Source organism: Schistocerca gregaria, chromosome 4, assembly GCF_023897955.1.
Source record: "Schistocerca gregaria isolate iqSchGreg1 chromosome 4, iqSchGreg1.2, whole genome shotgun sequence".
NCBI lineage: Eukaryota > Metazoa > Arthropoda > Insecta > Orthoptera > Acrididae > Schistocerca > Schistocerca gregaria.
The window spans coordinates 586,370,320-586,384,722 of record NC_064923.1 but is presented as its reverse complement, the minus strand read 5'-3'; the positions used below and the strand labels follow the sequence as shown (position 1 = coordinate 586,384,722).

At 42.9% G+C, this 14,403-nt stretch overlaps 1 non-coding gene and 1 pseudogene across 1 annotated transcript; both read left to right on the top strand.

The window, feature by feature from the left end:
- Positions 1–9,604: 9,604 nt before the first annotated feature.
- Positions 9,605–9,678, top strand: Trnat-ugu (transfer RNA threonine (anticodon UGU)). Its single transcript has one exon. It is a non-coding gene; the product is annotated as a tRNA-Thr (tRNA).
- A 3,406-nt stretch (positions 9,679–13,084) lies between these two features.
- On the top strand, positions 13,085–13,202 carry LOC126268241 (5S ribosomal RNA; annotated as a pseudogene).
- Positions 13,203–14,403: the final 1,201 nt, after the last annotated feature.

Sequence of the window (14,403 nt, the reverse complement as noted above, 5' to 3'; positions counted from 1 at the left end):
GTAGCGGTCTCACTTCCCGAGCACTGGGTCCCGGTTTCGATTCCTGGCGGGGTCAGGGATTTTCACCACGAGATGACTGGGTGTTGTTGTATCGTCTTCATCATCATCATTCATCCCCATTACGGTCAGAGGAAGGTAACGGCAGACCACCTCCATTAGGACCTTGCCTAGTACGGCGGTGTGAGTCTCCTGCATCGTTCCCTTACGCTCTGTCAAGAAGCATGGGACTTCATTTCCATTTCCATTAGACAGTGTACCACGTTGCAGACTGTTAACAAAGGTCCAAGCATACAGAATAGGTTCTCAAATACATAATCCATTGGAAGATTGAGTATTGGAGGTTAGTATGTTGTCCTGGATGGCACGTGTTCAGTGGAGACAAAGGTAATGTCATGCATGGCCTTGGGAATGTGACAGGACCACTGCAGTTCTCCATGTACATAAATAATCTGTCAGATAGGGTAGGTAACAATCTAGGACAGTTTTCTGATGATACTGTACCATATAGAACAATGTCACCATTGAGTGGCTCCGGGAGGATTCAAGATGACTTGCATAGAAATTCTATTTGGTGTGATGAGTGTTGCATTGCTTTAGATGTGAATAATTTAAGTTCATATGGATATGTAGGAGAAATGTTTCTTTAATGTTCGAATACAGTATAGCTGGTGGTTGTAATTAAAAACTTTCCCTGTTTAACACATTACAACACAGAAACTAATTACCACACGAATACCAACTTGGCAGCATTAATGTCAAGGACATGGGGAAGAGAAATAATGCAGAATCAGTTCAACCGAAAGACTTTTAATGTTCTGCTACGGTATATCATACCATTACATACTGGTACCATTGCTCAATAAGACGCCCATCAGTGCTCAGAAGAGTCTGAAAGCGTTGGATTGCATTCTGCACAGCAGAACGAAGCATGTCCATAGGTATGCTGGCTACCTATCTTTATATGCTGCGCTTCAGATCAGCACATGTACGAATGTTCCCCAGGTAAATCATTTCCTTTAGATAGCCCCAAAACCAGAAATCACAGAAAGTGAGAACAGATGATTGTGCCATCCAAGCATTTGGAAACGATCGACTGATAATTAGATCGTTTCCAAATGTGTTTCAGAGAAGCAGGTGAATTTCATGAGCAATGTGCTGTGGGGCCCCATCTTGCACGAAAACTGTTAAGATCAATGCGTCTCTCTCGTGTAGGGTGGGTATGACATGCTGGCCAGTCAAACTGCACGTCTTTGATCCTTGAGCACCTATCTATTCAAAAAATAATGGGCCAATGATGAACGTAGCCGTGAAGCGACACCATACAGTGACATGTTCACCATATAGAGGAACTTCATGCATGGTGACTGGCGTTGAAGGTCCCCACACTCGGCAGTTCTTTGTGTTCACTTCCCCCATCAGAGAAAAATGAGCTCTGTCTGTACATAAGATGGTCTAGGGGTAGCCTACATCAACTTCAGTCCTTGAGAGAAAGTGGAGAGCGAAGTCAGCACGTCGTTGTGTGTCCTCTGGTGCAAGCTGCTGTACGATATGGATCTTGTATGGATACCATTTGAGAAAGGTTCGAAGCACCTCCTGTACAATGGACCATGGGATGTTCAACTGTCGTGACACAGCACTCATACTGCCTGACCATCAGGAATTGCACGCAGCACTGTCTGCCATAGCAGCAGCTATTTCATCAACCACCTATTGTGCAACCAGTCGTCAGCCTCTTACCGGAGCGATGCCCAGTTCTCCAGTTGATTCGAACTTCTCATTCATGCTCCGCACAGCAGGTCGAGAAAGAGGACCCTTCTAAAATCCTTTCAGCCAGCGATATTCTCGAAGTGCAGCTGCAGCATTATTGTTGTTTCGATAATAGAGCTCCACCAATAATGTCCTGCTCCTTTTATCCAAGCTCATGTTGACACGCCATTAAGTGCACTGCGACTGGCCAGATGAGTGAGACTATGAATCATGATGACTGATCATGGAATCAGATGCCCATAGATGAAGCTGGACGGTGGTTCTGTGATGCATGGAAATCATGCACCCCATATTCTGGGCAGTAATGCTACCAAGTTTGGTACTCATATGGTAATTAGTTTCCCTGTTATAACGAGTTATGCACGGAAGGTTTAACTATAACCAACTGGTATAACGTCCCAGCCGTCATACTCTCAATGTTTGTCATTTTGTAGATCTGTTCTTTTTTTCTCGTCCTAAAAATGGATTCCGTATGGCCCAGGAAACTGAATTTTACTATCTTGCATGAGGTTTATAACTGATAATAACTGTTAATAATGACTAAGAGCATTATTGTCTTTAATGAAACTTTACTTAATGCTATATGCCACACCCTTTGACTGAACTATATGATCAGCAATATTATTTAATCTATTACTATTTCAGGAAACCTTATTATCATCCCAAGATGCATCATTTTAAAGTCAAAAGTCTCACAACTGATCCATACCACAATTTACGACTACCAGCTCGCCAACGACTGTGTAAACCCTTCTAGTTGTACAATAATACTCTATGTTTGTGGGTTAGGTTGAGAGGTTGCGCAGTTACACTGAATGGATGAAAAAGTTTTGAAATGTTGCTCCAAGTGAGACATATAGTGCCCTCTGTGGGAAGTATTGCAATATCCCTACCAACCACACACTTGCTTTGTTGAAGCACCGTCTCTTGGGTTTTTTGTGTAGTCTGTTGTGTTTATCTACTGAAATATGTGCAAAGCAACAAGAAAGATTCTTCATATTAGAGTTCAATGGAATGTATAAATTGTTGTAGACATTATCGGACGTTATGGGAGATTAGTATAAAAACCGGAAAATTAACTGGTATTGTTATGCGTTGTTGCTCACCAAATACAGAGAAGGTGGCCTACAGCTAAGAGGAAATATCTTTTTGAGATTGTTATTGAAGAAGAAAAAAAAACATCTGCAGTAATGTATCAGTCGTTGGACCATCAAATAAGAAGTTCTGATCGTCATTTATCTCGTTTAAGTTTATATTTCTCAGAATGTCGTCGTGAGTGAATTTGTGACATTCATCATACCAAATCCACATTCATGCTTCAGCTTCAAGAAAGTAGAGCAATTTCCACAGCAGCAGTATCTTGATCGTCAACAATTTTTATCCACTCTAAATGTTGCCTATTTTTATTGAGCAGATAGGAAGAACTTCAGTAACAATGTACAACATTATTGTACAGTAATATTGACTATATTCGGGCCACTTCAGCCTTGCATTAGTCTCACTGCTCGTCAGCACTATTTCCCACTAGGCCCGTACCCACTCATTGACATTCGGATGAGGTGCGAGAACAGCCACCTTACAAATATTAATTGATTTACTCAGTCAATAAGGAGTAAGGCTGTAAAACGAAATGAAATGTAATGAGCACATAGGTGCACTTTTAGGGACAGTGAATGGTGGACTACAGTTTTTGGAGGGGGAGGGGGCACATCTACAAAGGATTCAGAACACTTGCGTGACCCAATCTTGGGTATCGTACTGTTCCAGTGCTTGTGATCCCCAGCAGGTCAATGTGAAGGCATACATGAAAGCAGTTGAAGACTGTGAGTTAGTTTGACAGTGCACTGTTTGGTAACGTGTTACGGATATACTCCATGAGCTTATATGGAATCCTCGTTGGCTCATCTTATGTAAGAACAGTAGGACGGAATATACAGGGTGTTTCAAAAATGACCGGTATATTTGAAACGCAATAAAAACTAAACGAGCAGCGATAGAAATACACCGTTTGTTGCAATATGCTTGGGACAACAGTACATTTTCAGGCGGACAAACTTTCGAAATTAAAGTAGTTACAATTTTCAACAACAGATAGCGCTGCAAGTGATGTGAAAGATATAGAAGACAACGCAGTCTGTGGGTGGGCCATTCTGTACATCGACTTTCTGCTGTAAGCGTGTGCTGTTCACAACATGCAAGTGTGCTGTGGACAACATGGTTTATTCCTTAGAACAGAGGATTTTTCTGGTGTTGGAATTCCACCGCCTAGAACACAGTGTTGTTGCAACAAGACGAAGTTTTCAACGGAGGTTTAATGTAACCAAAAGACCGAAAAGCGATACAATAAAGGATCTGTTTGAAAAATTTCAACGGACTGGGAACGTGACAGATGAACGTGCTGGAAAGGTAGGGCGACCGCATACGGCAACCACAGAGGGCAACGCGCAGCTAGTGCACCAGGTGATCCAACAGCAGCCTCGGGTTTCCGTTCGCCGTGCTGCAGCTGCGGTCCAAATGATGCCAACGTCCACGTATCGTCTCATGCGTCAGAGTTTACACCTCTATCCATACAAAATTCAAATTCGGCAACCCCTCAGCGCCACTACCATTGCTGCACGAGAGACATTCTCTAACGATATAGTGCACAGGATTGATGACGGCGATATGCATGTGGGCAGCATTTGGTTTACTGACGAAGCTTATCTTTACCTGGACGGCTTCGTCAATAAACAGAACTGGCGCATATGGAGAACCGAAAAGCCCCATGTTGCAGTCATATCGTCCGTGCATCCTTAAAAAGTACTGGTCTGGGCCGCCATTTCTTCCAGAGGAATAATTGGCCCATTTTTCAGATCGGAAACGATTACTGCATCACGCTATCTGGACATTCTTCGTGAATTTGTGGCGGTACAAACTGCCTTAGACTACACTGCGAACACCTCGTGGTTTATGCAAGATGGTGCCCGGCCACATCGCACGGCCGACGTCTTTAATTTCCTGAATGAATATTTCGATGATCGTGTGATTGCTTTGGGCTATCCGAAACATACAGGAGGCGGCGTGGATTGGCCTCCCTATTCGCCAGACATGAACGCCTGTGACTTCTTTCTGTGGGGACACTTGAAAGACCAGGTGTACCGCCAGAATCCAGAAACAATTGAACAGCTGAAGCAGTACATCTCATCTGCATGTGAAGCCATTCCGCCAGACACGTTGTCAAAGGTTTCCGGTAATTTCATTCAGAGACTACGCCCTATTATGGCTACGCATGGTGGATATGTGGAAAATATCGTACTATAGAGTTTCCCTGACCTGCAGCGCCATCTGTTGTTGACAATTGTAACTACTGTAATTTCGAAAGTTTGTCTGCCTGAAAATGTACTGTTGTCCCAAGCATATTGCAACAAACTGCGTATTTCTGTCGCTGCTCGTTTAGTTTGTATTGCCGTTTCAAATATGCCGGTCATTTTTGAAACACCCTGTAGAAGGCTAGGGCTTACACAAATACACAGTCTAAGCCCATGGGAGGCCCAGGGAGGCGAAATTAAATAACACCCTGGTCTGCTTGGAAATTGATGTAATTTCAGTGTTCATTTTGTAAAAACTGAACAACAGGATATAATGGCTTACAAAAAAATCAATATGCAATCTGACGCTGTCCCAGTGTACATGCTGCTTCCAAAGTTCTCAGGTATACTGCTGGATCCAAGTGCAAAAGGTCCACGATATTTTAGGGAATAGGCACTCTATCATCATTATATGGTGCTGATGGAAACCTCAGCACTAGTGCACTGCAGCCGCGGGATGAATCCGCCTGCCTAGCGGTCATCTACACCCCACAGTATGCATGCACACGGGGAAGCACCCGGCTGGCAGCCCACTCACTCGGTATCACGCGGCCCTCACTCACGCAGTTGCTGGCAACAGCCGCATGGCCTTGCCATGCAGGCGAGGAAACATAGACAGTGCCTGTCCGCAGCTCATCGTCTAGTGACCAGCGTTGCTGCTTCTGGATCGTGGGCTCCTGGCTGCGATTCCTGGCCAGGCCAGGGATTTTCTCCACCTGGGGACAGGGTCTTTGTGTTGTCCGCATCATTACGTCATGATTCGTGAAAGTGTCGAAACTGGACTGTGTAAAGATTGGGAATTTGTACTGGCGCTGGTAACTGCATATTTGAACGCTCCATGAATAAAGTATTATGATCACAGACTCTATACATTTTCGACACGATGTGGGCATGGAAGGTGGTTGAATGCATTTAGAGTCAGAATTTCTTTTTAGCTGTCGTTTATCCTCGTATTCTATGAAGAACGTCTGCGCTCTATACCTGAGATTACCAAATGTTACTACAGTATAACGAAAATTGAATGTTGAATGTTATTGAAGGTCATTGTTTCAGTTGTGGTACTGTATATTGCAATGAAATAACGGCTGTCGAATTAGCGCCCGCTTTCAGTCACCTGCTATAACTATTAACTTTGTAGTTAACTGAAAAACTTCATTCCAGCTACGTTGCAGGCTTTTGTGAGTAAATCGAGAAAGTGAACTAGTAGGATTCATTACATGAACAGAAACAGAAAGGAAGTGTAAGGCGAAGTTCCGAAAAGAGGTGGGTGTTATTCGAATAGATTTCTATCTGGACAATCATTCGAATAAGTAGGTCATTAAAACAAATCCAATTTCCAATAAATTATCCGTAGATTAAATAACGAAGAACGTATAATGCCACTTTATTTTCTTTGTTTACTTCTTGTACGGAATTAGTATTTATTCCATTGGCTAAGTGCTGTTTCTGTTTTATAAATAACTCATTAATCATTTGTTCAGAAATGTTCTTTGTGGCTTAGAGGCCTAAGTTCCAATTACAAAACAGGCTTAGGGTTCGATCTCCGGTTGTTCCTACGATTTTCGCTGTTTTTATCGCTCCGTTCACCTATAATGAAGGCAATAATGCCAGGTCAAGTTTCATCTTATTTCGAAATACATGTTCAAATGTGTTGTGTTGTTGTTGTTGTTGTCTTCAGTCCTGAGACTGGTTTGATGCAGCTCTCCATGCTACTCTATCCTGTGCAAGCTTCTTCATCTCCTAGTACCTACTGCAACCTACATCCTTCTGAATCTGCTTACTGTATTCATCTCTTGGTCCCCCCTCTACGATTTTTACCCTCCACGGTGCCCTCCAGTACTACATTGGTGATCCCTTGATGCCTCAGAACATGTCCTACCAACCGATCCCTTCTTCTGGTAAAGTTGTGCCACAAACTTCTCTTCTCCCCAATCCTATTCAATACTTCCTCATTAGTTATGTGATCTACCCATCTAATCTTCAGTATTCTTCTGTAGCACCACATTTCAAAAGCTTCTATTCTCTTCTTGTCCAAACTATTTATCGTCCATGTTTCACTTCCATACATGGCTACACTCCATACAAATACTTTCAGAAATGACTTCCTGACACTTAAATCTATACTCCATGTTAACAAATTTCTCTTCTTCAGAAACGCTTTCCTTGCCATTGCCAGTCTACATTTTATATCCTATCTACTTCGACCATCATCAGTTATTTTGCTCCCCAAATAGCGAAACTCCTTTACTACTTTAAGTGTCTCATTTCCTAATCTAATTCCCTCAGCATCACCTGACTTAATTCGACTTGTTCAAATGTATGGTTCAAAAATGATTCAAATGGCTCTGAGCACTATGGGACTTAACATCTGAGGTCATCAGTCCCCTAGAACTTAGAACTACTTAATCCTAACTAACCTAAGGACATCACACACATCCATGCCCGAGGTAGGATTCGAACCTGCGACCGTAGCAGTCGCGCGGTTCCGGACTGAAGCGCCTAGAACTGCTCGGTCACCACGGCCGGCTGTGTTCAAATGTGCATCCCCCTCTTACTGGCTGTATCTGTTCAAATGTGGGTGGAAATCAAGGACATACCACCGTGTCTACTAAAACACTGCAGCGCGGAGACCATCCTTCAAGTTGAGCACAGATTTACTTGATTTACAGCATTATAAATGAAACATAAAAATCATTATTAGGCAGACGGCCTCAGCAGTTTAGGCTATAACGCTCTAGGCAGCCGCAATGTTAAGCAGCCAATTTAGTCTGGCTGCTGACGGTTAGTCGTCACCTATAAACCGAGCGACATGGGCGTGCAATATGTTACACCTTTTTTGCCAAACCAACCGTACTTTACTGTAATTACTAAGGCTATTTTTCCGTCGTTTTAGTTGTTTTATATGCTGCGGAAACAGACGTTGGAGCACATGGCAAATATAGTGACTCATCTATTTTTATGCAACCAATTTTGCATGAAAAACTCGTTACCAAACATTTTCTAATATTGCAGAAAGCACCCGTATTGAACAAGGGAGTATCGACGCCGTGCGTCATTGTCGGAGATGAGACTGTTGGCATACAGAAAATTTAATGCGTCGTTACGGAGGAGCAAATTTCACAAAGCATAAAGAACCTTTGAAACACGACTGTCTCGGGTTAGGTGGTTTATAGAATACACTCTGGCAAATAAATGGAAAACGAAGAATTTTTCATCCCCAATGGATGTTCGAAATTAATTTGCAGTTGCCATAATAAAAACATGCTGTGTTTTACAAAATAATGTGCCAGGAAGAGATGCCTATAAGTTTGCACACACACTGTACGTCCCTCCAGAACTGGAAATACCCCCAAGTTCTACAGGATGCAAGGAAGGTCTGATTGCTTCGGCAAGGGCAAGGACGTAGAATGCAGCCACGTAAGTTCTCAAAGCACTACGGGATATACGCGTCTCTTTAGTAGAATTACGCAATTTGTAGTTGTAGCGCTACAAAATGAGTGAACCAAGCAATAACTCAGTGGTTCCTAACGATTAACATCACAAGACTTTTAATCTAAAGTCTCCTAAAACGTTTGTGGAATGCAGCTAGACGTCCAGATTCATCCAAAGTGTTTTAGGCTTAACTCAAAGTGAGCTTGCCATTAGAATCTTCAAGAATTTTTTTCAATCCGACATCAATCTACGCAATTACGTAGAGCTTTGAGATTCAACAATTTCGGTTCGAGTGAATAATATGGCAGCATACTTGCAACTTGTGTATCGTGAAAGTGTCAAGAGCGGTCTAAGGCGCTGCAGTCTTGGACTGTGCTGTTGGTCCCAGCTCAGGTTCGAGTCCTCCCTCGGGCATGCATGTGCGTGTTTGTCCTTAGAATAATTTAGGTTAAGTAGCGTGTACGCTTAGGGACTGGTGACCTTAGCAGTGAAATCCCGTAATATTTCACACACATTTGAACATTTGAAGGTACAATGAAATGAACACCCTTAGCTGCTTACAGGCGTTGACATACGTCAACGGGGACAGATGAAAATATGTGCCCCGACCGGGACTCGAACCCGGGATCTCCTGCTTACATGGCAGACACTATCCGTCTGAGCCACCGAGGACACAGAGGATAGCGGGACTGCAGGGATTTATCTCTGGCACGCCTTCAGCGAAACCCACATTCTCAACGTATTGTCCCGCACTGTTCTTTCGAACACTGTTTGTGCATTCGCACTGAAGCAGAAGATGGTCAAGTGGCCGGTGAGCCTTAATTATATACTTACTAAGATGGTATCTGTTCTTTCGGATACCATCTTAGTAAATATATAGTTAAGGCTCCCCGGCCACTTGACCATCTTCTTCTCTTGCGGGAATCGGCAACGCGCATTGAGTAATGATTATAATGGGCGGGGGCACTTCGAATGTAGTGCGGGACAATACGTTGAGAATGTGGGTTTCGCTGAAGGCGTGCCAGAGATAAATCCCTGCAGTCGCGCTATCCTCTGTGTCCTCGGTGGCTCAGATGGATAGAGCGTCTGCCATGTAAGCAGGAGCTCCCGGGTTCGAATCCCGGGCGGGGCACACATTTGCATCTGTCCCCGTTGACGTATGTCAACGCCTGTAAGCAGCTAAGGGTGTTCATTTCATTGTAATTTCATTCTAACGAGCTGCTTGGTCACCGATGGTATCTGTTCTTCCGGACATGTCCGAAAGAACAGATACCATCTTGGTAAACATTTGAAAGTGTCAAGAGACGATTCTAAGACGTTTTTCGACTTCCTGTGCCAACTGACATTACTGCAGCAATCTTACCCATGATTTAAAAACAAGCAGTTCACCTCTATTGCTGTTCATGACCAAGGAAGGTTCACAACAAACTTGAGACGTAACTTATAGTAGCCAAAGAAATGTCAAGCAAATCGGGCCACGAGAGTCGAAAGACACTGTGACATAAAAAGAATATTGTATTGGGAATGTGGTTTGAGAAGTGACGTTAAAGTGGAATGACAACGAATTATTTGTCAAACTCTAGCTCTAACTGATGATTTTTCAGTTTTTGCTGAAGAAGATTTTGAGCTGAAAGTCATACATCGAAGTCATGATTAAAGACGAATTCAGGAGGCCACTGCATGTGTAGAAGGTATTTTCTTTAGTGTCGCAACGGAAAAATCTCTGTAAATCAGATAAAGTTTCTGATCAGAGTTTCAAGAAATTCTGAAAACTACTAATTTCAAAGATACAATAATTATCTTAGTTTAATGAATGACAAGGAACTGTTGCTATAAAGGCAATTGAATTTCAGATTTATCTATTATCCTTAACACTTTTTATTCACAGATGACGAATACATGTTTTTATTTATGTAAGTAGGAGGTGAGTCAAATGAAAACCTTAAATTTTTTAAAATATTATTTATTGTGCAGAAGTGGTACAAAGCTGTACAACTTTTCAACGTAATCTCCTCTACGCTCAATGCAAGTCCTCTAGCGCTTACAAAGTGCATAAATTCATTTAGAAAAAATTCTTCTGGTAGTCCGCGCAACCACTCATGCACCGCGTGGCGTACCTCTTCATCAGAACGGAACTTCTTTCCTCTCATTGCATCTTCGAATGGTCCAGACATATGGAAATCACTTGGGGCAAGGTCTGGTGAGTATGGTGGATGTTCCCTTCCAGTTGGGGGAAGTGAACCCAGGTTTCGTCCCCAGTAACTATCCTTGCAAGGAAGCCATCACCTTTTCGTGCAAAGCGCCGAAGAAGTTCTTCACAAGCATCAACACATCGTTGTCTCATTTAAGGAGTCGCTGCAGTGGCACCCATCCTGCAGCCACTTTGTGAAACTGGAGCACATCATGCACAATGTGGTGTGGTGACCCATGACTAATCTGTAAACATGCTGCAATGTCGTTCAGTGTCACTCGGCGTTTTTCCTTCACTATGGTTTCAACTGCTGCAATGTTCTGTGGAGTCACAACTCATTGTGCCTGACCTGGACGAGGAGCATCTTCCACTCAAGGCAGACCATTCGCGAACTCCCTACTCCATTCGTAGACTTGGTGCTGTGACATACATGCATCACCGTACTGAACCTTCATCTACGTTTCTAGCATTTGTAGACTTAGAGAAAGCTTTTGACAGTGTTGGCTGGAATACTCTCTTCCAAATTATGAAGTTTGCAGGGGTAAAATAGAGGAAGTGAAAGGCTATTTACAATATGTACAGATACCAGATGGCAGTTATAAGAGTCGAGGGGCATGAAAGGGAAGCAGTGGTTGGGAAGAGAGTGAGACAGGGTTGTAGCCCCTCCCTGATGTTATTCCATCTGTATATTGAGCAAGCAGTAAAGCAAACAAAAGGAAAATTCGGATTAGGTATTAAAACCCATGGAGAAGAAATAAAAAATTTTAGGTTGCCAATGGCATTGTAATTCTGTCAGAGACAGCAAGGACCTGGAAGAGCAGCTGAACGGAATGGACAGTGTCTTGAAAGGAGGATTTAAGATGAACATCAACAAAAGCAAAACCAGAATAATGGAATGTAGTCGAATTAAATCGGGTGATGCTGCCGGAATTTGATTAAGAAATGAGACGCTCAAAGTAGTAAATGAGTTTTGCTATCTGGGGAGCAAAATATCTGAGGATGGACGAAGTAGTGAAGATTAAAATGTAGACTGGCAATGGCAAGGAAAGCGTTTCTGAAGAAGAGAAATTTGTTAACATCGAGTAAAGATTTAAGTGTCAGGAAGTCGTTTCTTAAAGTTGGTTCAAATGGCTCTGAGAACTATGGGACTTAACATCTAAGGTCTTCAGTCCTCTAAAACTTAGAACTACTTAAACCTAACTAACCTAAGGACATCACACACATCCGTGCCAGAGGCAGGATTCGAACGTGCGACCGTAGCGGTCACGCGGTTCCAGACTGAAGCAGCGTGGAGGGAGGAAGACCAAGAGATGAATACACTAAACAGATGCAGAAGGATGTAGGTTGCAGTAGGTACTGGGAGATGAAGAAGCATGCACAGGACTGAAGACCACAACAACAACAAGTGATAATGTTTCGAATAATATTTGTTGTTCACGAATAACAAATAGTCCTCGTTCGGATAAATTTCGCCCAAATCTGGTGCTAAATGAAGCACATCGCCCGTGCGCTCACTGTACATTCCCTGCCTGCGCTCAAGTGAGTGCAGTCGCGTTAAATCCGCGTGGCTCACGCGGCTGCGCCACCCGCGTGTAAATGCTGTCATTAGCATCAGTTATCTTCGGCAACTTCCGCCAGCACTGGCGAAGCGCTCTCACTCGCGCACCACAGGCGCGTGCGCGCCACGCGGATGCTGCATGCAGTTACAGTGCTCTGGCGTGATGCACCTGATGATAGGGGAACAGTTATTCGCCGAAATATTGTGGACCTATGGCGAATGTATCCAGCAGCAAACCCGAGAACGTTCGAAGCAAAAAGTCAATTTTTATGATGTGCACACTCTACAGTCTAGTAATTCCAATATACGTACTTAAAGATATACCTTAGAATACGGATCAGCATTTGGCACAGCGAAGTACACAGTAGAGATCAAACAAATAATAAAGAAAAAATAAGAAAATTAGCTTTCACCTATTACTCCAGGAATGAAATATTGTGCAATTATAAGTAAATTTTGTAACCTTAGTATCAATTATTGTTAACATTATTATAGTACATGTTTCCCTGCCTGTATTTTAACGAAATTCTTAACAACATCATTGAAGTCTATTTCGTTTGAGACTTTTCTCTCAGCTGATATAATGAACACGTTGGCTAGTCGTCCTTGATTCATCGTAGAGCAAAGATGAAGCCATTACTTTCAGTTAAGAAAATTAGATATTGCTGGACAAAATTTACATAATCCAATATTTTAACAAAAGTTAATATAGGTAAAAAAGATAAAATCAGTATAGCTGGCAGGAGCAAGGTTGCTGTGGGGGATTTAAAGTCACTCACTTTTCTGTGCGGCAACGGCCTTGCCGCAGTGGATACGCCGGTTCCCATCAGATCACCGAAGTTAAGCGCTGTCGGGCGTGGCCGGCACTTGGATGAGTGACCATCGGGGCCGCCATGTGCTGTTGCCATTTTTCGGGGTGCACGCAGCCTCGTGATGCCAATTGAGGAGCTACTCGAACGAATAGTAGCGACTCCGGTCAAAGAAAACCGGGAGAGCAGTGTTCTGACCACACGCCCCTCCTATCCGCATCCACAACTAAGGATGACACGGCGATCGAATGGTCCCGATGGGCCACTTGTGGCCTGACGACGCAGTGCTGAGTGTACTTTTATGTGATAGGATTTAAAGCCACTCATTTTAAAACATGGAACTTACTAGTTGTAACGAATATGAAATTAAGTTTTGCTTGCTGAACACTTACAGTGACTGTTAGATTGCAAAGCTTGGTAGCGCCAAGAAGTGGCGCAATGTCTGTAAATTTGCTAATACTAATCTGAGCCTCGGCTCCCTAATTGTTATCAGTACATCTCAGCACACTTCGTGTCGACTGTCTTAGCTTTATTACAGCTGCTGGGTTCAGTGATCTAATAGCTTTAGAACTACAGTAGGGTGGCGAACACATGTTTTATACATCAGCTGAAAAATATAGAGTGGTTCATTGATAGTGACCGGGCCAAATATCTCACAAAATAAGCATCAAACGAAAAAACTACAAAGAACGAAACTCGTCTAGCTTGAAGGGGGAAACCAGATGGCGCTATGGTTGGCCCGCTAGATGGCGCTGCCATAGGTCAAACGGGTATCAACTGCGTTTTTTAAAAATAGGAACCCCCATATTTTATTACATATTCGTGTGGTACGTAAAGATATATGAATGTTTCAGTTGGACCACTTTTTTCGCTTTGTGATAGATGGCGCTGTAATAGTCACAGTATGCCTCTTACGTAAGTTGGACCGCTTTCCAAAGGCTAACATCACTTGGTGGCTGTGTCCTAAGGGCATTGACCAATCACCGACCATGTGCTTTTTTTACATAAGGGTTAAATGAGGAATAGATCTGTGGAAGTTTTAAAATGTTTCGTCTCATTGATAGCAAGAAGGAAGTTGCAGTACTTAACGTGATTGAGAGTATCTTTTCTGAAAGGTAGCTGAGCCTTTAGGCTCGCTTTCTTTCATCTTTAATTATTAAATGATCAGTAGAGAGGCATTATAGCCAGATCAGTTATGTAGTGACCCATCAGGGCAATTAAATGAGTGTATAACAAGGTTTGAGTTTGTGTGCCGCTAGGAGTAATAGCTGGAGGCAATTCGTAATCAGAGTTTTATCT